This window comes from Manacus candei, unplaced genomic scaffold (genome assembly GCF_025592945.1).
Source record: "Manacus candei isolate 608988 ecotype Guabito, Panama unplaced genomic scaffold, ASM2559294v1 h1tg000088l, whole genome shotgun sequence".
Taxonomy (NCBI): domain Eukaryota; kingdom Metazoa; phylum Chordata; class Aves; order Passeriformes; family Pipridae; genus Manacus; species Manacus candei.
The window spans coordinates 7,318,887-7,345,177 of record NW_026138136.1 but is presented as its reverse complement, the minus strand read 5'-3'; the positions used below and the strand labels follow the sequence as shown (position 1 = coordinate 7,345,177).

Here is a 26,291-nt window from a genome sequence, read left to right as displayed (position 1 = left end):
ACAGTTTTCCCTTGGTCTATGTAACCACACGGCCTCCCCCCACTCGGCACCATATTGTCTCACCTCCTCGAACATGGTCCCCGCCTCTGCACGAGCAGGATTGGTCATCTCCCCAGTCCCTAGCCTGTTATGGGACCTCGGTCCTCCTGTATCCCCCGTTGGTTAGCAAAGCCCTCCAGCCACTCCCTTTCCCCTGGACCTTATAAGCTGCAGGAGTTTCGAATAAAGGACTTTTCGCCTTGGAATCCAGAGAAGAGATTCGGTCGCTCTCTCCTCCTGCCGAAGGGGGACCGTGCGACTGAGACCCTCTCTGAGAAACCGCGAGCGAGGAGTTGATACTCACCAATTCTGTTAAGCATGCACTCATGTACTTTGCTAAATGAGACATTGATTAAAAGCTGTCTGGGATGATCAGATCTACTGAAGTTGAATCACTTCTACTTCACTGTCAAGTGACAGGTTTTTTGTTGATCACTGAAAATTGTTACCATTTTTTACCGAGACTTCTGTTGATTACACAGATTTTTACAATATATTATTATTATTTACTTAGCTTACTAAGGAGTAGAAAGAGTTATTTTGGATTTTGCACAGTTGACAGAGAAGAAAAATAATTACTCTAAATGCAGGAAAAGATTCTATTTTCCTGATATATTTAAAATGTAATTTTGTCTGGCATTTAGAGCCTATAAGAGACTGACTGCCTCGGTATATCAGGTTATGGCCATGATCAAAAAGAGTCCACTTTAATTAATATGATTATTGTACATTTTGTAGTACTCTAAAATTGTTTAGATTCCCTGACATTTATTAAGAATAAACTTCTCTTTTACCCAGGGATGATTGCATGATGCAGAATTATTAATAGTTAGTCATAAGAAACTAATCAAGTTAGAGGCAACGTGAAGTAAGGGAATGAGCACAGAACCAGCGCCTAAGTTCTTATGTTAATTTGATACATGGTCTTGGAAAAAATCACTTACTGCTCATTGCAGTTTCTTGATTTTCCTTCAGCTAAGGAAGGAATATTAATACTTATCTCCCGACTTTACCAGTGTTGGGAGAATTAGCTAATGCACATGTTTATAATCAAAATGTCACTGTTTCAAAAATGTCAAATTTTTTTAATCAAATATTTATATATGTGTTTATGTGTGTATGTGTGTGTTCAGATAATTAATAATGAAACTGGAGACCCAATTATGCTATTTATACCTTTAGTCAATCCATCCATTAGGAAGGAACATTATCTATTACCTACTTAAATTGCTTCTATCACTGACAGGAGAACTAAAACTCAAGGAGAATCAATGCTGGTTTTTGGGGCCTTTAGATGTACCTGTAATTCAAAATTGTACTTGCTCTTAGCTGCTCACTGTTTTATTTGGAGTGAAAATTTTTCATGTATGTTGAAGTACCAATGTTTTGATTTTTTTTTTTTTTTATTATTTTTTTTAAGTTGTTTGCTTAAGGAGATACAGTGTAGAAGGAGTCTAGGAATAGAATTTGATTGTATTGGACTCCTCCTCATTTATACCATGTAATTGCAAGGCTCTGTGAGTTAAATAACTTGGGCTCGCCTGTGGTGTAAGCTTATTTAAATTAAAGGCTCAAGCTCTGAGATAAACCTTATGTATTTGTGTAAAAACCCATTTGCTTTCACTCCAGCAAAGCACTGTAATCTTTTGGCTACCAGAATTCTTTCCTCCAGGGTATGAAATGCTGTTTGACGAAAACACTGAGCCTTGAAACAAGAGAAGGCCTCAGTCACGTTGTGTGTTCCTTATCGAGCGATTGTACATTTATAGTAACAAATATTAAAAATTGTGGAGTCATACAATAAGTGAAACCAGAATGGACTTCTGAAGGCCATCTGGTCCAAGCCACTGTTCCCCTCAGCACCTGCACAAAACAGGGCTATCTTCAAAGTTGGAGCTAATTTCAGATTTAGATCATGTTACTTGGGGCCATCTACAAAATGTCTACCACTTCCATGTTCCTCATAACTTATTGTGATGGGATCTCTTATCTGGCATCATCTGGGTACTCCTAGAACTTAGTCTTCTCCTACTAAACTGAATAATGGTACAATCCAGCTGAGTCAGTCCTTGATTGCCTTGTCTACATTTTCCTGGACACTAAGCTTTCTCAGATATGCTTGTGATTTTGGAGGTAAATTTTAGGCAGGCGACAAAATCATAAGGAAATATTTGCCTTGAACAGTTCCTAGACCATTTGACTGGGCTACAAATAACAACCTCCAATGTTGTTCTGCTATAGTGCATTTAAAGGCAAAATTTAGTATCTTATGTTGAAATAATGTTAATGCTCAGAAAATTAATATTAAGGTTCTGTGCCTCAGAAAAAGAGACGGGGGGGAAGAAAAGAAAAAAAAAAAGGAATAAATTAAAAAAAAAAAAAAATCTAACAGATTCCAGGACTATTTCAGACCCTTTTTAAGCCTACAGTGTATGCACTGAAGATACAGGTTTATGCAGTCTTAGTCATCGGACAGATTTGCTTGAAAGGTTCTAGATACTTGCCTGTGAGGTAGTCTTAGGATTCATCACGAGGTAAACTAACATGATGTATGAAAGTATTCATCCCCTAGATTTATGTTAGATTAAGTGACATCAGAAGTAGGCTGTTTGGGTTTGCTGTTATGACAGATCAGAACTACTGGAAACCCGAACTTTTGTGCAAAATAAAGCAGGTGAAACAAATAATTCTCCATAGCAATTGTGTCAAACTTTTGGTTAGAATTGAAATGAAAGGAAACTGTGCCAGAAATGCTCAATGAAACCGTTACAGAAAACCTAGCTTTCAGACTTCTGCCAGAACGAGCCCACTGCACCCACATGACATGTTTTCTAAACTCACTTAGATAAGCTCACAAAACATTGACAGGAGCTTTGTTCCAGCAGGCTTCATGCCCCATTGCATATCATCTGTTCTTCCGCAGCCAGCATAAACACATCTACAGTGTACAGTGTGCCTCAGTGGATTTCAGCGCAGTGCCGCGGTCTGTCTGTGCCTGATTTGGAACATGCTGCTACTGCTGAGCAAACCAACAGTGCACAGCTCCAACCCTTGGGACCATGGCAGTATGACTGCTGGACGCTCACATAAATCTGCTTCAGTTCTTTGGTAATGCTGCTTATTAAAAGTAGAGTTCTAATTTCTCATAATAAGGTTTGTTAAAGTAATTTTTAATCACACAGGGATGGGCTTTTCTTTCCAATTTTTCCTTCTGTGGCATTTGCAAAATGGCTTTTTAATGACTTCTAAGACAGGAAACTATTATGAGTATTAGTAGTACTCAGAAAACTCATTCTTTACCTGAACAGACAACATGCTGCTTTCCTCAGGTGTGAAAATTCAAATCGATACCTTACTTTCAAAGCATAAAATGGTCTCTGCTCTGAGACAGAAAAAAACCCATGGGATAGGCATAATAAGCAACTTGAATGTTGAATAGTTTATAAAGTGAATAAAATTAACATTTAAATGTATATTTTTTTTCTGAGCTGATTAGTTTCTGAAGATATGGTTTTAGTCTGAATTGTCAAAATATTGAATATATGTATTAATCAGTTTGGACGGACTTTTTGCCTTTCACACACTAGCTGGCTTTATCTGGTTGCATAGTTATACAAAAATATATTTTAGTATCTCCTGTTACTTATATTGGAAATAAAAGGTTTTCTGAGGGCTCTTATAACACCAAAATTATGGTACAGCCAACACAATGACATCTTTCTGTGGTAATGGTTTGACAAGTAACTTCCCTGAAATCAATGCAACAAGTTACTTCTTCAAAAATACACTAACATATCTGTTGTTTTTTGGGCACTGACCTGTGAGCACTCATAATAATCCTATGCAATGACTTTTTAAAAGAATTACATGAACTACTTACCCCTGCACTGAATTTAACACCACAGACACATGTGGTAAAATAAAAGATGATGCTTGTTTTCACAGTAATGAAAATATTGTATGGATATTTTAAAAAGCACCTAGAATATATGTTTTTTTTTCTTAGTGACCACTTAAAAATCAAGGATTTGTTTTCTCACTTCAGGAGCAGCAGGAAACAAAAAAATAAATCTGAGATTAAAATATGTTTCATCTCTGTTAAATGATACACATTGAAAGAAATGGAACAAAAGCAAAAATATCTTTTTTCCCCTGTTACGTAAGTTTTACGTAGTACAATATTATAATATAATATCCTAAGGAGGAATTGTAATGCTGCCAATTAGGTGGTGAAATGACAGTTGAAAATGGAGACAGTAAGCAACACTGTACAGAATTAGTAAGTTCAAGGGAAAGACTATCCTTAAACTTTGGGCAAATTTTAATCCCTTCAGAAATTAAAGACTTGTGGCCTCTGAAACACAATTAGTGTGGATATGTATTCCACTTTCTGCTGATTTACAGCAATATAGCCACTTTCTGACAGTCTGGTAATTGTGTATGGTTTTATACCTGTAATGTCTGAACAGTTTATGATTCTCAATGGCAGTTTCTATCCCTCTGAGTTTGGAAGTGCAATTTTTATATTAAGTCAGGGCACACATAAAGCAGGGTCATTTCATGGAAATATAGGAAGAATATACAGTCAGGATTCATAGTCAGATACTCAGCAATCATCAATAGTGTTTCATTCTAACTGTATTTCTCATCTTTTTTTCCCCTTCTTTTTTTTTTTTTCTTTCTTTTCCCCTCCTTAAACCTAATTTCCTAAGGAAACAAGACTCTTGTGATCATTCTCGGGTTGTATTTGATAGTTATCTGCTTTTTAAACCAGCTTCAGACAAAGTTGAGAGAGGAGTGGATTTCTAAAGCTATTGAGCTACAGTGACTGCCAACTGTCTGTGCCCTCACTGAACAAAAAACAAACAAAAAGATCAGTCTGTATTGAAAACTAGGCACTGCACAGTCACCTTGAGAAATCTGTGCTTATTGGTACTGATTCCCATGATTATTTATTTTATTTTAATATTAGTTGTATTGGGCATTTTCTTCTTGTTGCAGACAAGCTATCAGTTGTACATCAGTGTTGAGTGTGTTTTATATATACATGATTTTACATATGCATACATGTGTATATGTCTCCTGACCAAAGTATGTTCAGAAAACGGAAGAACCCATCCTATTTCCTCTGTAACTTCAGACATTCTTAAATAAATTTTCTAGTTTCCAGACTGAAAGGAAGCTAATGAGCTTTCCATGAGCTCACTGTGTAACCTTATCCAAGTCCCAACTCCTTTGTGCAGAAAATGCATATTTTCATTACACATATTTAAATATGGTTCCAAGTGAGGAGCAGTGGTTTGGGTATGCCAGATGTTGTTTCAATGATGGAACTAATGTATTCTTGCCATGAAAAAGAAGGGGGCTAATAGCATAGAAATATTTACACCAAAAAGCATTGGTGGTGGGACAAATAGAAAAAAAACACCATCAAAACTAAAATTTGGAGAGATTGCTGTAACCTCTTCGTTCAGATGTTGAAGTAAAGTACTGCCTAAATAGTTACTTGGATTGGCAATATTTATTATACATTTTTTCATTTAAATAATTGGAAAGTTGTTCTCATTAATAAAGACTTTACTGAACAGCAGAGCACTCTTGTAAGGTTTGCAGGTTTTTTGGTTGGAATCACTTTTGTGTTTCAACCTGTATTGCAGGTCTAATAGAATTAACATTGTATTGTGCTGAAGTCTGAAGATAATAATCTCTAAGAATATGTCAGAGCTCTATTAGAACAGTCAGATGAAAATTCCTCTGTCACAGCCTGTCGAGAATAATATATGTTTTGGAATAGACTGTTACTATTTATTATTTGTACTGTAACAATACATTCGGTTCATTGCTCGGGAAAAGAACCCTCTGGAACTATAAATGTGTCCTCAAGACCTTTGGTGTAGGAGTCTCCCTTGATGTCTACTGGGACATTTGCATGTGGTAGCACACCAAACTATGTTCCTGCCTGTTAGATTTCCAGCTCTGGATTGAATCCCACCCTCAGAGCTGGTGAATATTTGAAAACAGTCTGTTTCTGTTTTCTCCTGGCTTTTTGCTGAGCACAGTTTATTCTCTTCCTGCCATGTACCTATCCAAAATGCTCATGCTGCTCATGCATGGGTGGATAATCTCTGAAGCTGGCATGCTAATGACACTCTTGAGAACTGCAGCTGCATGTCCAGTCATGACTGAAAAGGGTAAGAACTATGCAAGTGATTCAATGACTATTGTGGTGTATATTAGGATGAAGAGAATTAGATATGGTTGGGTTCCGTTCTTAGCACTCCTGGCTAGTGGAAGGGAATGGGTGCCAGACTGCATTTGCAGTATAAAGAAGGGGTACTTGAAATGGGATAAAGGCTGGCAGTCAGGTCAGCTGGAAAACCCTGTGCAAGATGCACAAATATGTAATGTGCTGTTTAGAAATAATGGACAGGGGAAGAATCACATGCACATTCTCTGGATCTAAAAGATCCTACATCAGATCAAGGCTGATGCATCACTGGTGTGGTGCCTGCTCACTGTATAGTCTGCAAGCACAGCTCAAGACACAGAATGGAGACAGACCCGAGTGGCTTCCTTTTGGCAACAGACCTATGACAGTAGTGCCATATTGGATAATGTTCTCCGAAGTTTTTTCTTTAAGAACAACCATGATTTTGATTTCCAGCTGATTATAAGGTGACATAATATTTATGTCAGACCTAGTTTATTAAAAATGGTGATACAGCCCAGAGGTAGTATTCTCAGGACCAAGATTTCTAAAAAGAGTAAGAACTTGTTTGTGCAAACTGCCAGACTAGGATGCCAAGTGTAGAAAGAAAAGAGTTCTGGAAGAAGGATGAGAGTTCAAATATGATCTTTCTTTTTTTTTAATTGTTAATCTGTGATGTGTATTGAGTTAGGAAGTCCTTTTCTGTGGAAAGAAAAATGAAATTTGACAGACCGTCAAACGATTTGTGTGATTGGTGGGTGAAACAGTTTGAGTTACTTTTTTTTCCCCTAACCTTTTTATGTGAGCATGCACAAAGATTATATTTTTGTTCTCACAGTAAAGAAAGCAAGATATTAATGCCCTTGTTTGCAGAAAAAATAAAAAATTAGAAGGTCATAACACTGCAAATAACCTTTCTCTTGTCAACATTGTTACATCCCTGGTTTACAACTGATTCAAGGCAGATGTTTTCTAAGAAAGGAAAACAAGAATGGGATCATGCATGCATGGATATTGGTTGGGTTTTACAAGCAAATATAAAACTCGAGTGATTTGTGTGTTCCTGAAATGATTCATGACTTTGACACTTTTTAACAGCTTGAATTAAAGTAAATGTAATATAGAAGATTGCATGAGACGTATAAACATAGGTAGAATTTGATGCAGTTTAGACACTGAATTTAGTTGTACCATAATTCTCCCTCATAATTCTCCCGTCTAAGTAATCACTGCAATTGGTCAGTTGCTTTGTGTGGGGCTTAAATCACTACCTAAAAATATCGAAAAAGAAAAGATTATAAGTGAGGTGAAATTTTGTAAGTGAGGTGAAATTTTACAAGAGAGAAAAAACCCATCAAGTTTACTGAGAAAAGTCTGATTTCTGTCAAAATACGGAGACGCTGGTATTATGTTTCATGGGTTTTTTCACTGAAAGGCACATGTGAAAGACATCAAGGTCATGGCAACCTCTACTGCAGTAAATAAAGTAGTTCTAGCATGTATCTCTCTAATTTGTAATTATTTAAAAATGAAAGATTATGTTGAGAATTTTTTTAACTCTTTCTCAAATTTATGGCTGAACAAGATGACATTAGTGCACGAATGAATGTTGGGGTTGCTTTAAAAGATATCTGAAAGTGGCTTCCATTAGCACTGCTCCCAGTTAGAAATGAAAGGGTTTGGCTGTGTGTTACATATCCCAAATTCAAGGCATCGCTTCTCTGGGATTGTGTCCTCACTCAGGACAACCAGTGTGTGTGGAGGGGGGTATTACTTCGCATAGCTTTGGCCGAATCCCTCTTGCAGAACCAGAAATTTCAAGGTCTGCAAAAAACAACTGGTAGCTTTTAAAGAAACTCATGCCCTAGTCTGGTAAAGCAAACAGTCCATATCACCAAACACTATATGGATTCACAAACTGTAACATGATCTCATTGACACTGATTTCAAACTTTTAATAAGATGAGTTAGTCTTTATCACCTGTAGAACAGTTCCCTCGATTTGTTGTGCCTGAAACAATCTCATGCTTATCCTCTCTCTCAGGACCATTTCCTCCTTCCTGCATACAGGAGCAAGCACTGTCACACTTGGCACTTGCACTTAAAATCGGAAGACCACGTGAACAGAACCCTGCAAAGGTGACGCAAATTACAGTGGAAAAATCAGGCTGTCAGGGGAAAGTTGAGCAACATGAAGGCAATGGGTTTGTCTTCTCAATAGATCTGCTGTCTTCACTGACACAGGACAATGGTTTGATATTTGCTCCTCAATTCAAGTTTCCAACTTGTCAGGTAGTATGCAGCCTCTGTGCCTTTGGGCCAGCTGTTCGATAGACTGCACACATAAGGCTTGCACAGGTGTTCTTACAGGAGAGGAAGTAAATCTCTTCCTAAATAGGCCATCCCATAGGTTCTATAAATGTGGCACTCTCTGTTAACTGTACTTTAAATAATTCAACAGCAGGGAAGATCAAATTAGGATCTACCAAGAAGGTTTGGTAATTTTGTTTTTTAGTTCAAATTTTATAAGTTTTTCTCCTATTTCTGTCATTATCTTGTTGTCTTTTCCCATCACGTGCAGTTTCTCCCTATTTAGAGAGCAGTTGGGGGTGTCACACCTCAGGATAGCCTGGGAGTTGCCCTGTTGATTTGAAGGCGGCTGGGGACATCTCATGCCTCTAGAAGAAACCAATGATGAGTGATGATGCTCATGTGGCTGAGTGCAGTATGTTGAAAGATTTCTGGGGAGCAGGAATTCCTCAGACTCTGGGGAGTGGACCTGGGAATATGGAGTGGCAGATGGGCCTGGCTTCCCCAGCAGGATACAGGGACGAAACTTTGGAGTATAGAGTGGAAGGGCTGATGAAGCAGGAATGCAAGTCATGTCTGCTGTATTCTCAAGTTATGGAGAAATGATCATGCTACTAGGATGCTGCAGTGGGCTTTCTGATATAGACCTCCCTTTCCCACAAGCTTCTTTAGGATGAAGTAATTTCCAATGGACATTTTAGAAGTATGAGCTTGCAGACATAAAATGTCTCTCCAGTCTTAAACCTGATCTCTCACATAACTGGCTTACTGTATTTACTCACAGTTTTAGAAAACTTCTTAGCAAAACCATTTTCTGGGTTAGCTGCATATTATTTCTCTTTCTTATTGTGAGGCTCCTCACATTGAATCTCTCATTGAAGGGATGTATTTGTTAATGTTTTTATTCTGCTAAGAGTTCCCTCTCTTTTTCCTAGCTCTCTGTTACATGACACCACACTTTTGCTGAAGCATATAACCAGCTAGAGACGCCATTCTGAGCTGAACATATTTCTCTGTCTGACTCAGTATTTCACTTCTTGTGACACAATAAATGTTCAGGTGATTCTTTGGAAAAAGCAAATGCAATATTTTCCCAACTGCCTCTGCTTAATGGATGAGTCACTGTCTCTTCTCTAGAGAGAGACAGTTTTATCCTGTTATATACAAAATTACCTAAAGGCAGATGGCTTTTATTTCAGTAGTAGTTAATTCTTACAGCCATTTTAGAGATTCCCATTCAAGTTTTGAAACATCTGCAGTAGGTTCTTTACAAGGCCACAATAGATTTATTGTATGCCTTGTTTGTGGTCACAGCTTAAATACGTAAACGAAGAATGATTCTGCTGAGATAAAGGATAAGTTTCTGTGCCTTTGAACATGGTGCTATATCTGTCACTTGTCCCAGGCACCTCCCAGTTTGACCAGAAAAACAGAGATGCTTTCATGAGCAGGATGAAAAGAAATGAAATGTGTACTAAACAAGGGCTAAAAATCCTACAATCTGTATTTGTTTTTTGTGGTAGCCTTTGCCTCACTTGCAGATGACTGCTGTAGCAGTGCTTCTTAATAAGCCCTGTACCTGAACTACTGATGGGTTTCTAATTTCAATTAATCAAGCCTCCCTAAGATAGCGAACTTCCTTTGCAACTGTCTGTCTCTAAAAAATTACATGAGTGAGTGATGTAGAGGAGTTGGAGGATTTTGGTTTTATTTTGGAAAATATTGTGACTGTTTGATAGATTACTTTTTTCCTTTACTATCTACTTTGCTTCCTCTCCTGCTATGATTTTCTTTGAAAAGCAATATTGTGTTTACCTAGTGACAGTGAAAGATCGGTTGTTCTCAACTGTCAAACAGGAAACTTCAATTTGGGTTTGACCGAGAAACAGTTAATGGCAGTGTCTTTTTCAGTGTCAAATAGGAAAGCTGGGGAAGTTGGGAACGATCTATGAGATGTTAAAAAGGGATCTACTTCACAATGCATGGAAAAATAAAATTTTGTGAGAAGTAGAATAGATCTTTCATTGTTTGTTAGAAAGCAATACGAGAAAATCTTTTTTTTTTTTTTTTTACTGGTAAGGAGATATTTATAAATGCAAAGTAACATAAGGTAGATTTTTATCTCAGGGTACCAGACGCTGCTTCTTCTCCTAAGCGTACAACCTAGACACCACTGTATGGAAATTTGCTGTCCGCAGAACAAGTTACAGAGGCTGAGGTTACTACACACTCTGCCTTAGATCTGTGGGTTCAGGCATGCCCAGGTCTACCATGAAGCACTTTACCATATTGAACAGGTCAGTCTGGCCTTTGCTCAAACACTGGTGGACGTTAACATCCTAGATAATTGCCTATTACTATCCCTTCTTGTTTTGAGTAAATATAGGGAGAAAGTTATGTATGGGGAACTTTATGACATTTTTCACAGCGACAAACTTGGTTTTGGCTTAGTAATACATCTGGAATATTTTGTTAATTTTTCTCTTTATACCATGAAGTGTCATGGCATGTGTTTATTAAAGTTTTGACTGAACATAAAGAGCACTAAGTAGTCTACTTTTCTTGCTTTGATTGTGAGTGGTGTTGCAGCATCCTGCACAGCTGAATTGCTAGGACTCTTAACTGTGATAAAGTTGTAGGTCTTGTGTACATAATATTGGTCAGATGTAGTAGCTGTCTGCACTAATTTCTGCATATTAGCTTTTATAGTCTGCTGAGTGCTTATTCCTCTTTAAATTAACCTTAACTAGCTGCTAGGTTCACTTTGTTCTAGTTAAAAAACTATTTTTATACTGATATCTAATTACATAGCATAAGGTGTTTGGGTTGGTTTTTTAATATTTTTTTTATTTCCTGATCATATAAATATCAGTGTCCCTGGCTGTGTGGATCCTGTACATTTGATTGTGAGAGTTCTAGGACTCATTACACCCCGATACTTTAAGGCATCTGTATATTTCTCTTCTTTCTCAAGGCTATGAACTTTATACCCTTTTCATTATAAAAAATTGATGGCTTGTGCCTGTAGACCTAGACTTACATTCCATATATATGGATATCATTACAGGGTTTTTTATATTTTGTATTCACTGAAAGGCTTTTGTCTTAAAACGCAGTAGCTGTTCAACTGATATTCTCAAAAGAACAGTCAGTTTCCCAGACAAGGAATCTGATTTTTTACAATGCCATTGACTGTCCATGAATAATGTATGATTATGTCAGTCCACCATGAAGGCTGAAGTACTTGAGAAATCTATTTAATGACATTTTTAGCCAAGCTGCATTGAATGCTGTTGTGGATGAAGTAATGGTTTTTGATAGCATTTGGAAAGTTACTGTTGTTAATTTCTGTTTGTACAGATTCCAGCCAGCCACTATGTTTAAGTCAGCTTGGTTATCTTACGGTCAGGACTTCTGGCAAACCATAACAATCAGGATTTCTAGATGTAGTGCAAGCAGACTCTGACTTCACTGACACATATTTAATTCTAGATTTCATTAGAGTTGCTCTCCACATATTTAACATGTGACTGAAATCTGACTCCATTTACGCTGGTACTTTTGTCAAATAAACAATAGAAATTGCAATGCAGTTCAAGCTAGAATTTTGTATCTTTATGGCACAAAGTCTGAAGAAAACTAGTGATTAGAGGTAGTGTTTACTTTGTGGATAATTTATGGATTTCACTAGAACTCTGTGAACAGTAAATGATACATCCATATCTTCAGAGCTTACATTATAAATGCAAAGCAAATAATTTTTATTAGTTTTGAATTGAGCACATATAAAGACAACAGCTTTAAAATGTTAACAATTAGAAAAGAATAGTGACATTAAAAATGGTAAGTGTTGACAAAAATTGTGTTAACAGAAAAATGAATGACAGAAGAGCTTCACAGCACCTAAAGCAGTGATAGGGACTGTTATGTGAGCTTTTGAAAATAATTGAGAGATAAGTGATTTTTAATGAAAAAGTCTTAGACTGAGTTTCCACTGATGATGAAGATTTAGAGGTATTTATCAGGAACAGGACAATTATTTTAAAAAGATGCCATACTTACTGTTGAGAAAGTTCTGTTCTGGAGCTTTGCAGAGCATGCATGGGCATAAAGATTTCTTTGGCATGTAACAGCAGAGAGAACAGTTTGTTTAAAAAGACTGGGGAAGAAGGGGGGGATTTGACAATCTCCAATGTCCTAAATAAAGAACCTTCATTATGTTCGCCATAACTGAGTTCTTTTTCTTCACTCTAAATAGTGCTGCAGCTTGCATTCATCTAATCACATAAGGAGACAGGAGTTTTTATCCTGCTCATTTCCTTTTTCACTCAAGTGCAGTTTGGCCCGAGATGATGATGATTCCCAACACACTTTATTAGAAACCTTTAACAGAAAAAAGACAAATTCACGTCCCTGTGTACAGAAGCCATTAGCAACCGATTCTCCAGGAGCCCATGAAAAGAAATAAACAGGAACAGAAGAGAAAATTCATGAAGATCTCTGAAGTGAGGGAAGTCTGATACAGTACAGTAAGGTGCAAATGCACTCAATATATGTCATGTGCGCTGAAGGTGAAAATATTTGAAATTAATTTCTCTTCACTAAAAGAATTAGATCTGAATAATGGTGATCTTCTTGCAGAAGTTAATGTTATTCTGAGACTGGAGGTAACCAGTGTATGGTCATGCTTTTAAAGGACCATGCAGAGACCTGGGGAGAATGTGAAAGTCTCTGAAGAAACACATGCGATCAACGAGGTATTTTGAGTTCAGTATGAGTAAGGAAAAATACACAAAAAATTGCCTGATTGCTATGACCTTAAACAAGGACCTTTCAGATGAAAACCCACTTTGATACCATCAACCCACTTTGGGTTTACCTTAACTTTAACCTAACAGAAATGGAATATTCAGTACTCTCTTTGTGAAGATCATAGGGTTTTAGAAGTTCTAAAAGATCTAAGTAAGAATCTATGCCTTATGATATGATAAAATCGAGGTTGAACCCTCAAGTCCTGAAAAGTGCTCTTTACTACTGGCAGACAGATATATAGCAATTGTCCAAGCAATAAATTTTGCTTGTGTAAAGAAAAAATCTTATGTAGGATTGCTTGTGATCAACCTGAAGATCCTTAAAATTACATTCCTATTAAAGATGACTATGGACAGGGAATTGGAGATGCCTGGGCCTCTGATTCAGTGATGTTAAGCAGCTTGATTACCCTTCCCTCCTCAGTGCGTCGTGTGTATTTAGCACTCACAAAAGTAAAAAAAAGCCAATAGATCCTAATTTCAGCAGAATGATAAGCCTGTGGCATGTTCAGTGAATGAGGTTTTTTTCCCCTTGACCTGTTAGAACAGTTGAAATAGCCAACTATTTTTTGCTGTAAGGTCTTAAGAGTAATTGTCAAAGGAAACAGAACATCAATACTAAAGATTAAAAATTGCTTGAAGTATAAGTAACTATTTATCTTGTTTTCCTCCTTGCTAGTTGTTGCAGTTAATTTTTCTTACAATTGGATGTAGATATTATTTTACTTCCATTAGCATGCACTTCTTGCACATCTTTTCCATCTCAAGCATGGATCAAATTAATCTATTATTTATGTCCTTCTTTTACCTGCCTGGGACTGACTATGCTGTCATTGTTTAAGTATAGGATTTGAATGGCTCTAGTAGAGATATGTAGCATAGTGTATTTAAGCTATTTCTGATCCTCTTTAGGACATCACTTGTTTTGCTACTGTGATGCTATTCTTGGCACTGCTTTCAGGAGCACCAAACTTTCAGACTCTGTTCTTCGAAGAAACTGTTAGCATCAAAAGGGATAGAAGAGGACTAAGCAGCATGTGATTGAGAAAACTTGGTGGAGAGGAGGCTGCTTGTGAGTCATCAGTGTGCCCTGGCAGTAATGACGGCTTGTAATAAGTGAGTATTCATTAAACAGGACTGCAGTTAGATCAAAGGAGGTGATTATTCCTCTTTATGTGGCCTTTCTAGGCCATTTCTTTAATGTTGTATCCAGTTTTCATCTGCTAATAGAAGGAAAATTACAAACTGGAGCACACTGAGTGAAGAGTCACCAAGATGATTGGGAAACTGATGTATTTGCCCTGTGAGGAGAGGTAAATGGGGGAATGGGGCTTGTTCAACGTGGGGGAGAGTGTAAAGCTAACAGTGGCCTGTCAACACCTCTCAGGAAGTTAGCAAGGGAACAGAGCCAGGCTCTTCACTGAGATGTATGGTAGGAGAATGAAAGGCAAGAGTTGTGAACTAAAAAGGGAAGATTCAGGCTGCTAGATATAGAAAGAAACTTTTTCACCTTGAAAACACCTAAGCATGGGGGATTTCAAGATATGCCTGGAAAAAGCCCTGAGCACCTCAGTCTGGCCTTATGATTGACCCTGTGTTGAGCAGGAGATTGGATTGGACCAGAGACCTCCTGAGGTCCCTCATAACTTGACTGGTCCCACAAATCCGTAAAATAGAAAAATTTCTGCAGACAGTCTTAAGATCACCTGGGAGACATTTCTTGGCCATCTGAGTTCCACTTTCAGTATTCTATTATTGCCATGTTTAAGAGGAACTAAAACTGTAGACAACTGAACTGGTCTTTAAAACTTACACCTGAACAAAAACAAGAGGGCTTGTTCAATTCTGGAACTAGATATGCTGAAGGATCTAGGCCCTGTATTTTCTGGCTGCTTCCTGAAGGCAATTTAGGCAGAAGTAGACAAAGTTTGGGTCTGACTCATCTTCCTTGCTTGCTGTCTGGTCCTTTTGAGCCAGAAAGGGACCAGGCAGAATAACGTATATCAGTGATGCATCAGGATAGCACATTAATGCACCAGTCCTTACAGAGATCAGATTACTTGAGATGTGACTGGACTGAGAATTTTTGAGTGTGATCGATTTTGAAATACAAAAAGCATGATTGAACAGACCAGATGTCAATTTTGGGACCACGGTTTTCTATCTGGCTATTAATGTGTCATAAATGAGAAACTGAGAGTTACACAATGAAGTTAAAAGTTTGCAAAGAATCAATTAACTGACTCTCCTCCCACCTCTGCAGAAAGTGTAAAGCTACCTTGGAAGGCAAGGTAGCTTTCAGAGAAACTTGATTCTCATTGAAAAAGACTCCCTACTCTTGCACTTTTTGGTAGTTCTCTGTAGTCTTAGCATCCTACTCTGGTCATACTCACAGCTCTGTCCTCCTCTGACATTTGCTATCTTGCTGACTGCATCTTCATATTCACTTTTTTAAACTCTTTATTATTTAGAACTGAATTAATTTATCAGAAAAAACTCATAGGACTTGTATCCTATTAAGAAACAATGAACTTGGTCTTCATGGCTGGTAAAACGGTGACAATCATTCTCATTTGCACAAAAATTCATTTCAAAGCTTCTAGCAAATTGGTATACGATGATAGGTGAAGAACTGTAATTCCATTACTAAATTGCGGTCATTTCGAAGGGTCAAACTAAGCAGCTGTTTAATAACCTTGCTCTTGCAGAAAGTGATGGGGAAAGTTTGAATAAGAGATATTGTGTTTCCTTTTTAATGCATCTTAATAGAGAAAACAATCTTCAACTGAATAATAGTTTTCAGAATCCTTAGTTGATTAAGTCCTAGCAGGATATAAACATGCCATACTGCATAGTTATTTGCTGGAGATATTAGTGTATCTGTCTTGCAGTACACTTGGAAGAGAAGCCACTCACCAACCTCAGATATCATGATTTCTCTGTGTAGTGCCTTCAGTCATATGCATGTGGATTCAGGGAATCTAAGTAGAATAACTGAGGAAACATGAAGGTGGTCTGTTTACTCATAATCTTCACTCAGGAAGGAATTAAAAGCAAATGGCATATTAGTTTTCTTTGTCTAGTCACTGGGAAATTATGCTCAGGAGTGATGTTTTGAAGATGCGTTTGTAATCAGAATGTCGTTTCATTTCATCTGCTGAAAGGTTGATTACAAAATGAGTACAAGGATGGAAAGAAGAGACAATCATCTTAAAACTGTGAGGAATACATCATCTCTCTGAGCCAGCTCAAGGCTTTGTAGCAGTGTAGATAGAGCTTGCTACTTCTGATACTGTCAGGGGCAAGATGTCAGATGATGTTGCTTAGGGGGATCTTTTCTTCCTTGAAGTATCCGTGTTCTCCAGCTCAGCCTTGCCCTCTGTGGTAGCAGCAGGGCTGAAGGGATGTGCAAGGGAGAGGAGTTGTATGTGATGCTGACATTGCTGGGTCTCTTCTCCAGCCACAGTCACCTCAACAGTTTACTGTGACAGGCATGTTTTACTTATATGAAGAGTAAGGTCCATGTCTCCTGTCTGGCTGTTGCAAAATCAGTGTGGACTGAGCCTCATGGAAAAATAAGAATAGATAGTTCTTCTCTTGAGGATATCTGGTTTTGATGACACTCCCCATAAAATATTTGGAGGAAAACTAACCCTATTAAGCAGCAAGAAATCCACAGAATTCTCATGACATGACTTATCTCCTAGTTAGTGTCATTTCACAGAGCTTTATTAATGCAGCTTGTACATTTGAAATTTTAAATAAGTGGGTAATTTTACTTCCCTCCATGTCATAAAGAAGCCTGGACATCTTTCTGCTTCTCATATCAACAGACATTGTTCCAACATAGTCACAGACTGTTTAGTTTGATGGAAGCTCAATTTCCTAGAGAACCTGAGAAGCTCCTAGTTCTGGAGATTAACTGCCTCTAGCTAGTCAAGGTTAGATTTGTTTTGTCACAATGCTAATCATATGCTAGCCAGCTAATTTAGCAAGCATCCTTTGTCTGAGACAATTAAAAAAATGGTATAATTTCAGGATAAGTAGCAGTTTCTGTACATAGATGTGTGTATTTATACCTATTTAAAAATTCATACGCAAATTTGATTTATGTTGTTGAAGAACTCCTCAGGATGATAGAGCTATTTCTCCATTTCCTCTCTTACTCCCTCTACTTCCTCCAAGGAGAAACTACTACTCTTTCTTTTTCCCAAATGAACTTGATATAAAGAGCTGAACTTGATATAATTTAGGCTCTCATGAGGCTCTGAAGCATTAGTTTGTCTTTAACTGCGTATAACATCTAGATTTTCAGATGCAGTATTTTAGAGCAACAGTTTTGAACTAGAGCAAACGATCTTATGTTAGGAAGAAGCAGTTGGGCAAATTCATCTGGTGCTTCTTACAGTTTTTGAAAGCATGATACTTCACAGCTGCTCATCAATGCATTATATTTCTATGTCAGGGTGCACCTCCTGGCTATTAAAATAGCTGCAGAGCATGCCCAACACAGTGTTTAAATCCTTTGAACCTTACTAGGTCAGAAGTCTTTCAAAGGATCAAGAGCACTAAGCAAAGACCATGTGCATGGGCAAGGACCATGTGCATCTGTCTCATCCCATCTGCTTTTGAAGTAGCTGTGTTGAAAAAGAGTAGAACGCACAGTCTGGTGTTCTTCCTCTTTCATATAAAAACAGATGGCAGATTATTTTTTTTAAAAGTGTCCCCAAAATGTATAGGTTTTACAGCTTAAGTTACATTAGACAGGCTCACAGCTTAACAAAATTGGTTTTGTCTCTAATTTACAGGTGCATGCTGTACCTAACAGCACACTGAGGGCGGAGGCAGAAACTGGGGAGAGAACTGGGAATTGTGTCACTTCAATGATCTTCTCTGGAGTTGTGTTAATTTTCCTATGAGAAGGATGTTACATAGCACTTTAGAAAGAATTTTGTTTTGCTCTTTCCAAATTTCTACTGTACAGAGTAGTCATAAGCATTAGAGCCACATTTCACTTCAGCAGGGATGCAGTTCAGTCTCGCACTATATTTAGTCAATTCAGAAGGATGAAACACAACTCTACATGTATTTTATAGCTGACATCCATAGATGCTCCAGCACAAGATGTAGTTACTGCTCCTGATAAAAATTGACAGAGCAGTAAGATCAGGCCAAGAATGAAAACTTCTACATCTACAAATTTGTTAGTGCTTTCTTTACATGGATTCATATTGGAGAAATTAATAGAAGAAAAGCATCAAGGTTTGCCAAATGGAAGATAACATCTTTGGCTCAGGAAGCCCTTGAGTTGCTAAAGTCTGGCAGAAGTATGTTTGGCCTTTTCTTACAGTTTTCTAGACAGCTACTGCTGGCAGTGGTAGCAAGCTCTTACATCTTTGTTGGACTTCAGTAAGATTATTTGCAAAATACCAAGCATAGAAGAAATGAACCTTTTTCAGGTCATAAGTATATGCTATTCAGATGTACATAGCAGTGGATAACTCCAGCTGTAGCATTTGGAGAAAACAGTATGCCTGGACAAAGAAATTATGCCTTCATTGAAATACCTTACTCATTTTTAGCAAAACAAAACAGGAATAGGTAGAGAAAATTTTCCCCAAGTGTTCCTTGAAATGTCCAGAAAGCAATCAGAAACTGAGCTGCTGACATTTCTATTAGCAGTTTCAGATATGGCTTCTAAGGCAAGATAGAAAACATTCACATCCTTAAGTGAATAATTGGTTATCTTCTTTGCCAATTGTATAGGAAATTAAAAACAAGTGGAGTGTCATTTAAAAAGACTACCAAGAGGGTAGTGGTATGTGTACTTCTAAAGAAATTCTGTCAATCTAAGAATTGAGATGGAATTGGAATTCATAACTAAATGAAGACATGAATAAAATAGTGTATGTCAACATCTTACTGGAAAGAAGGCAATAAAAAAGATACTAATACCAAATATACAAGAAAAATAAGGTGGAATACTAATAATATTATAAGTGAAAGGAGATAAGATTCAAATTACATTAGTCAACTCACTACTGCAATTTTTAACATCAGAGTTAATGTGGATTGAAATTCTGAGTGTGGACAGGAAGAATATAACACTTGGGCCACATTGCTGACTACTTGACCAGAATGGTAGAACATACAACTTCTCAATGGAGAATGTTACAAATACAAAATGTAGGCTCAACAGGACATTGGAAAATTACTTAGACGAGAGATGTGTTGGAGATAGCTTTTGTTGACATGTTGGTCATTACACAAGTTCTGTTGTGTCTCAGCTAGGATTATCAGCACTTCAGAGTACCTCTTTTTATTATTTATACACTTCATCACAAGTTTGTTAATTTCCCTCCTACTTTATAAAACCAGAAGAACTCCTGCTGACATGATGTTGAACTGGTGATAATCAGGTTGATGACTGATTTAAACAGAGACTGCTGGTAGCAAGATTTTCCTGTGGGTAACAGAATGAAAGCTCTTGGGTTTACATCTGTTCATGAATTTTTGTGTAATCATGTCGGGGTCACCAGGGAAGGGGTCTTTGCACCCCCACCAGCTCCTCAGCTTCTGCTGAGGTCTCTTCCTGGGCTACAAGAGAACACTTGCTTTACCAGGTCTTCATCACGAGATCCAGGATGTCAGCTTTTGAGTTCTTTCTCCCTGGTTCGTGAAGGTTCCTCCTAGAAAGTAAGATGTTCACTCTTTCCTCTCCAGGTTGCAGGGTTTCTGGGTCTGGCTCGGTCTTTTTGCCCCAAATAGTTTTCACCAAAAGTCCTTACCCAGAAAAAGCCTGCTTGGTTTGGCTTCTCTCTGTTTTAGCTGCTGCAGCTTCAGCTTCCACGTGTTATGGGGAGGCATTCCTGCCCCTGCATTCTTCTTTCAGTTTTCGGCTGCTCCCGCCCAAACCTCACATAGGGTCTCCTCCGAGCCTCTCGGCCCATCTCCTGTTCTGCTTCAGTCTCCACTCAAGGTCTCTACCTCTCCCCCGCTATTATGGGGTGGGAGAGGGTAGCAGTGAGACTGCTTCAGTGTCTCTCCTCTGCCTGGAGTTCTTCCAGCTCTGCACGCTCGCAGTTGCTTCTCTAGACTCCAGACCACCCCTCGGTCCATCTCTGGCTCAGCATAGGTAGCTCCAGCCCCCTGACTGGCCTCTCAAGTCCATGCCACCGCCTCTTCTGGGCAGTGGGAGGGAAAAAGCCCCCTAGCCTTTTGGTCACAGGCACCCGATCCAGTTATAATACTGTCCCAGGCTCCCCGCAGCCTGACCGGGGGGGAAAGAGGGCCTGGCCCCCCGCAAGGGGCCCGCCAGCCCCCCTCCTCTCACCTCATGGCTCTGAATCTCTCTCTCGCACACTGCCAACAACTTCCTCCTGGTTGTTGTAATATCCGAATTTCACAGGGGCGAATAAACAGCTCTGATTGGTCCCTCGTTGGAAACTCACCTGCGACCAACCACTTCCAGCCCCCCCCAGGGAGGGTGGCAGCTCAAACCAAGACAGTAGTGAAGTTAAGCGCTATTTATTTACAATATGGTAGGTACGGTTCTGATTGTTTGTGCTCTTTCAAAGGATTTTATCTTAATTTCGTTGTAGTAGAGCTAGATCAAAATCTAATTTTCAAAGTTTCATCTTTTATGTAATTGGAATGTGCTAAAAATTGTTTGTATAATTTTTGATGTGTGAAAAACGTGGCATTTTAAGGTTTTAAAGGGTGTTTTTAAGCAGAATAAAGTTGTATGTGGTGCAACTAGGAAAACAAATTTTTACAAAATTTTATTATGATTCAGGATACATTCCTTTTGCCAAGAGAGGAAGAGCAAATGGGTTCATTTAAAAGTGAGTAAATCAGGAAAAGCAGTAACATGTTCTGAGAAAAATTGTGAAGAAATAAAAAGCAAACATAAAATACGAGGATTTGGATTTGGAAGTGAGGAGTTGTCAAACATCTTAGAAAAAAATGGAACTGATTTAGGAAATTATACCACTTTTTTATGGGTGGCTGAGAAAATTCTAATACCACTAAATCATTGAAAAAGTCATTACACCAAACTAAACACAGTAAGAAACTGTGGCTGCTATGTTATAAAGAAATAGAGTCACTTATGAGTCCCCATGTAGGGTTTGATTTGAGGTGTGGGGTTTTTTGAGAAATCAAAGCTCTGTCTTCAGAACACCTAGAAGCTGTAACATACAAGTGAGTCCACTTAGGAAGAATATAACCTTTATTTCTGCAAGTTCGTCACACAAAGTTTTTCTTGGGTTTACATTAGTGCTTGTTTTCTTGTAGTTTTGTCTTGATTCTCCTCAGTTATTAATGTGTTTTTTCACAAGGTCCTTTTCTTTCTCACAGATCCAAATTTCCATTTACTCATATCCATACCTTAGGAGGCCTGTAGTTCCCAGAAGGAGTTCTTTTTATAGTGTTTCTCTCTGTGCTGCTACACTGACATTTTTATGTCTAAGCAAAGTTTAATAATGGAAATTAGGGGAACAGAACACTGCAGTGTGGGAGGATGAGAGAGAAACACGGTGTTGTATTCTGAAAGAAAAAAATTTCTTTGTTGTTGTTAAAAGAATGAGGGGGAAGGATTTTTTCAGTTGGTCCCTGTTTATATGCATCTTTCTTTCCCTAGTGTTCTAAAGAAGGTGTTTATCTACAGCCCTACTATGTCATGTGCCATTACCAGTCAGTTGCTTCTTAACAGTGGCTTTGCCTGTCATATGCATAGATAAACTTGTTCTACTCTTTACCCAAAATCTCTGTAACCAAATGAAAAAAAAAAAGAAAAAAAGACGGGGGCAGGGGAGGGGAGAGAAGGTTGGAGAGGAAGGAAGGAGTATGAAAAAATTTTCAGGATCCTTCTGCCAGGGAAGAAAATAAAATTCAGCTTCCCATAGTCATATTCTGGGTAAGATATGTTTGCTGGTGATTTTTATGAGCATCTAAAGTTCCATTTCCCAGATTCCTATTGGTAGGGAATAACTTACATGAACTTGGTCTGTAGCCCTGGTGGTAGCACAGAGCAATTTTTAAAGCAATTACAGAAACTCAAAACCTAGATGCAGCTATAAAGAACTCCCAATGTATTATTTAAAAGGCAGGAGAATCTTGAATTATTAATTAGTTATTAGACATGAAAATACCTATTTAGAGCAAGACTCAGGTTTTGACTTTCCAGTGGTGCCAACACTGGAATCTAGTGAAACTAGTCTAGAATCCCTCCCTCATGCTAAACACTAGCTGAAAACAAAAAGCCAATGAAACCACCCTCCCATGTGAAAAATGTTACTTTACCTGTTAAGTCTGTGTGTGTAAACACTGAACTAGTGAAAGGAGTTTGAATAATTGATTTTAAACCTTATCTTTGCAAGGGACTCCTTTGCAAGGTTTTTGTTGATGCAGAATTCATTCCATTGTCTCAGAGTGTTTTCTACTTCAAAAATGTCAGCCATTGTCTGGTTCCCAAAAAACTCAATGTGGTCAAGAAATTTTTAACAGAAGTTCTTCTCAGCTGTAGGGAAATGAATGGAAAAAAGACTTCAACACAAAAAATTATAAAAAACATCCTCTCATAACCTTTTTATTCACACTGATAAGATACTGAAGTTTTTTTGTAAATGTTACTGGAAAGACTTAAAAACATTGGCTAATCAAAAGTCCCAAGAAATCCCTTGGATAGATGGGGGAAATATGTAGTTTCCCTGACTTAAACAGCAAGGTAGTGATAGGGGTGAGAAAAGAAGGGCATAACATTTCCACAGACTTGCTGAAATGGGGACTACAGCTCTAAGTCAAATATTTGTTGAAGGGTCCTACTTTTTTATCTGTGCGTTTTTTAATTTTATGGTTTTAGTAAGTACTGTTTAGATAGGAGATATCCTGAAATACATTGATTACATATCAGAAGCCATTTTATAGAAGAAAGCAAGATTGTGCATAATTTTTGAATTTTCATGAGTAAAGAGGTTCTCTAATGATTATACACTCGCTTTCTGTTTGAACATGCAGGAGCAGTTATACTTTCTGCTTGTCGACATTTACACAAAGTCCATTTTTTCAAGCTGAAATACTGATTTGTAGTATTCAGGCTGATTCTCTTGCAAAATTTCATGACAAAATTGCTCTTGTCACCTGTAGTGGAAAGATTAGGAATCATAATCTAGATCTCTGGTATTATAATGATGCAGGAGTTATGATTACAGCTGTTTCATATGAGGGTAGAGTGAGTTAATTCAGCCTTTTCTGAGATACTGAAATGACAAATATATCACTTATTTCAAAGTATAACTACAAAGAATCCCATGCCTCATAAATATACAGCGTCTCTTTGCCTTTCAGGGGGTTATCAATGTTTGTTAAACAGCACTTCCTTTCTTGCAGCATTGCATGTACTGTAGTTCATTTTTTTAATAACACGTAATCAATGGGTGTTTGTTGCACTGTCTGATTTACTGGATATGGATATTGTCTTCCAGACCTTTCAGACCTCTGATCTCTACATATTAGTGTGTTTCTGTAGCATTGCAAAAAATAAATCAGAAATCAGATATTCTAATATTATAATATACTGTACTATCACCTTCTCAGTTTTTAACTCTGTCACTTACTGTAAGCCCAAATTGAACTTTCAGTACCAGAATGGATGATCCTAGCACTCCAAATCTGAAAATATGGTACTAGCAGATTGAGGTCAAGAATTAGCAACAAGAAGCACATTAACAGAATGCTAATCGAAGCAAACCTTTCCTCCCTGCCTATGACTTTAAGATCTTGGTCACTCCTCAGTCATTTAATCAGCCTGTGTCACTGCAGTGTTATACAATGGAGACCCAAAAAGTGCTGCTTTATAACAGCACTGGAAACAAGAGATATATAAACTTTGGACTTAAAAAGCTCAAAGGGAAGGTGTGGCCATGATGGCTCATGCAGTCCAGAGAAATTTATTAGTAAGTAACAGTAACAGGAACAGTAATCAAAGGATGTCATTGAGGTAGGCATCATACATAATTAATGGAAAAATTCTGCCGTTGTTCAAGAACCTGAGGACTTGTTACTGTGTCTGCCATCTCAGGCGGCTGCTGTTTAGGTTTTGCTTCTGACTGATCTTCCAGCTGATGCAAGGGTGCAGGAGAGCACACGTGTATGCAGTGTACCATGAACCGTGAAATTTCTGTTCTCAACAATGTATGGAAACGTGGATTGGACATCCACACAGTTCTCAGTCTCGAGTCATGCTGATGGGTGTGGATGGATAAGCTTTAGGGTATTCAGCACTTCCTATTACCAGTGTGGTTGGACTGGATGGAGGGGAGCTTGCAACCTGGATGAAGGCAAGGGGTTTTGAGTACTTTTCTGTTCTGGGTCTGAGCTGCAGCTGAGTATGTGGATCAACATGTGAAGAGAGATTGGGTGTGTCTGGGCTACAGCAAAGGCTTGAATATGTAGTATAAATGCATAGTATGAAGCCAATAGCATGAGCTTTTCTATAAGCTATTCTCAAACATCAGCAGAAGAAAAACGTTATGTTAGGCTTAGTCTGATGACATAAAATTCTTTTGGAAGAATTCTATGGTTTATTATTTAAATAATAATAGTAATATTCCTGTTGTCTGTTTTCCTGTAGATGTGAATCTTACCACGTCCTTCATCATCTTTTCCCAGAAACATCTCTTCTTGTTTTCTGTTTCTTTGTTTTCTTAGGGCAGACTTTTAGATTCCATTCACTGCATCTCTGCTTTCATTTCACTTTCCTGCTATTCCCTCTTTGCATCAGTCTTGAGTATAAAAAGAATTTTAATACTGTAAAGTTGCATTTAAATCAAAGGGGAAAAAAGAGATAATAAAAAAAATAAGAAGACATTTGGAACACCAAGACAAATTAGTATTTGTCTGACCACTCCTAAAACAATATTTCTTGAATGCTGTGCTCTGCCTTCTCTGCATATGAAAAAAAATACTCACTTTTCTGTTTTTTCAAGTGTTCCCCTTTGGGTGACAGTGAAGTGGTTTGTGAGGTGACTTCATTTCTGACACCAAGGCATGCCTTGATGATCCACCTGTGTTCCTAGGCCTGGAGACACCCCAAGGAATGTGGGAAGGAAACGACCCATAAGCCTGTTCTCTAAAATACCAGCAAACATCATTACAGATACAGTGCATTAGCTGCAAGGATGCAGCAAGAGCAGCTTGGGGAGTCATTGGGGAAATGTTCTCATCCATTTCTCCCTGCTTCAGCTCTTGCATGATATAATTACAAATTGTCTCCCTTTCAGTCCTGTCCCTGGGGCTTTTGAAATAAGTCTTTGATAGGCAATGTTCTGCAGGCAGTTTTGGTTTCAGAGTAGCTGTTAGGAGATCTGCAGTGTATATAGAGGCTTTCAGAAAGGATGAAGGAATAAGTACAAAACATTTAAGAGGTTCAGATAAATAAGGTTTTATCCCCCTTTGGCTATAGTTCAGACATGTATTTTATTGCAAGGCTTGAGTATCAACCTAGAGGCTAGCATCCTTTCCTGCCTGTGTATGTAAAACGAATTCAATAGGCTGAATTAATTTGGTCTACAAAAATCAGTATATATCTCTTGCCATATGGTAGGGTATTAGCTGAATCTCTGGCTCTCACATTGGGTAGGGGGTACAGATCTGTCAGAAAATGGAAATGTGTTGACTAGTAAGCCTGTATAAGCACAACACATTCCTGTTGCTGAGATAACGTACTCTTTTAGTCTTTCCATGAGTCAGACTTAATGAACAAATCTGATAGGTTCACTGGAATATGTTCACCAACAAAAATCCTCAGCGATAATAGTTGGTTATTCCGCTTGTCAAATAATTCAGTAAATACTGAATTTCTCCAACGCTGTTGGAGAAAAGGTTTTCCTCTCCAGTGCTGCTAAGGAAGTTAAAATGTTTCT

The 26,291-nt window shown here is 38.0% G+C and overlaps 1 protein-coding gene across 20 annotated transcripts in view; it reads left to right on the top strand.

Annotated features, from left to right (window-relative positions):
* LOC127482446 (poly(rC)-binding protein 3-like) overlaps nt 1-26,291 on the top strand; it is a 493,280-nt gene that overhangs the window by 211,796 nt on the left and 255,193 nt on the right. The window lies entirely within an intron of this gene.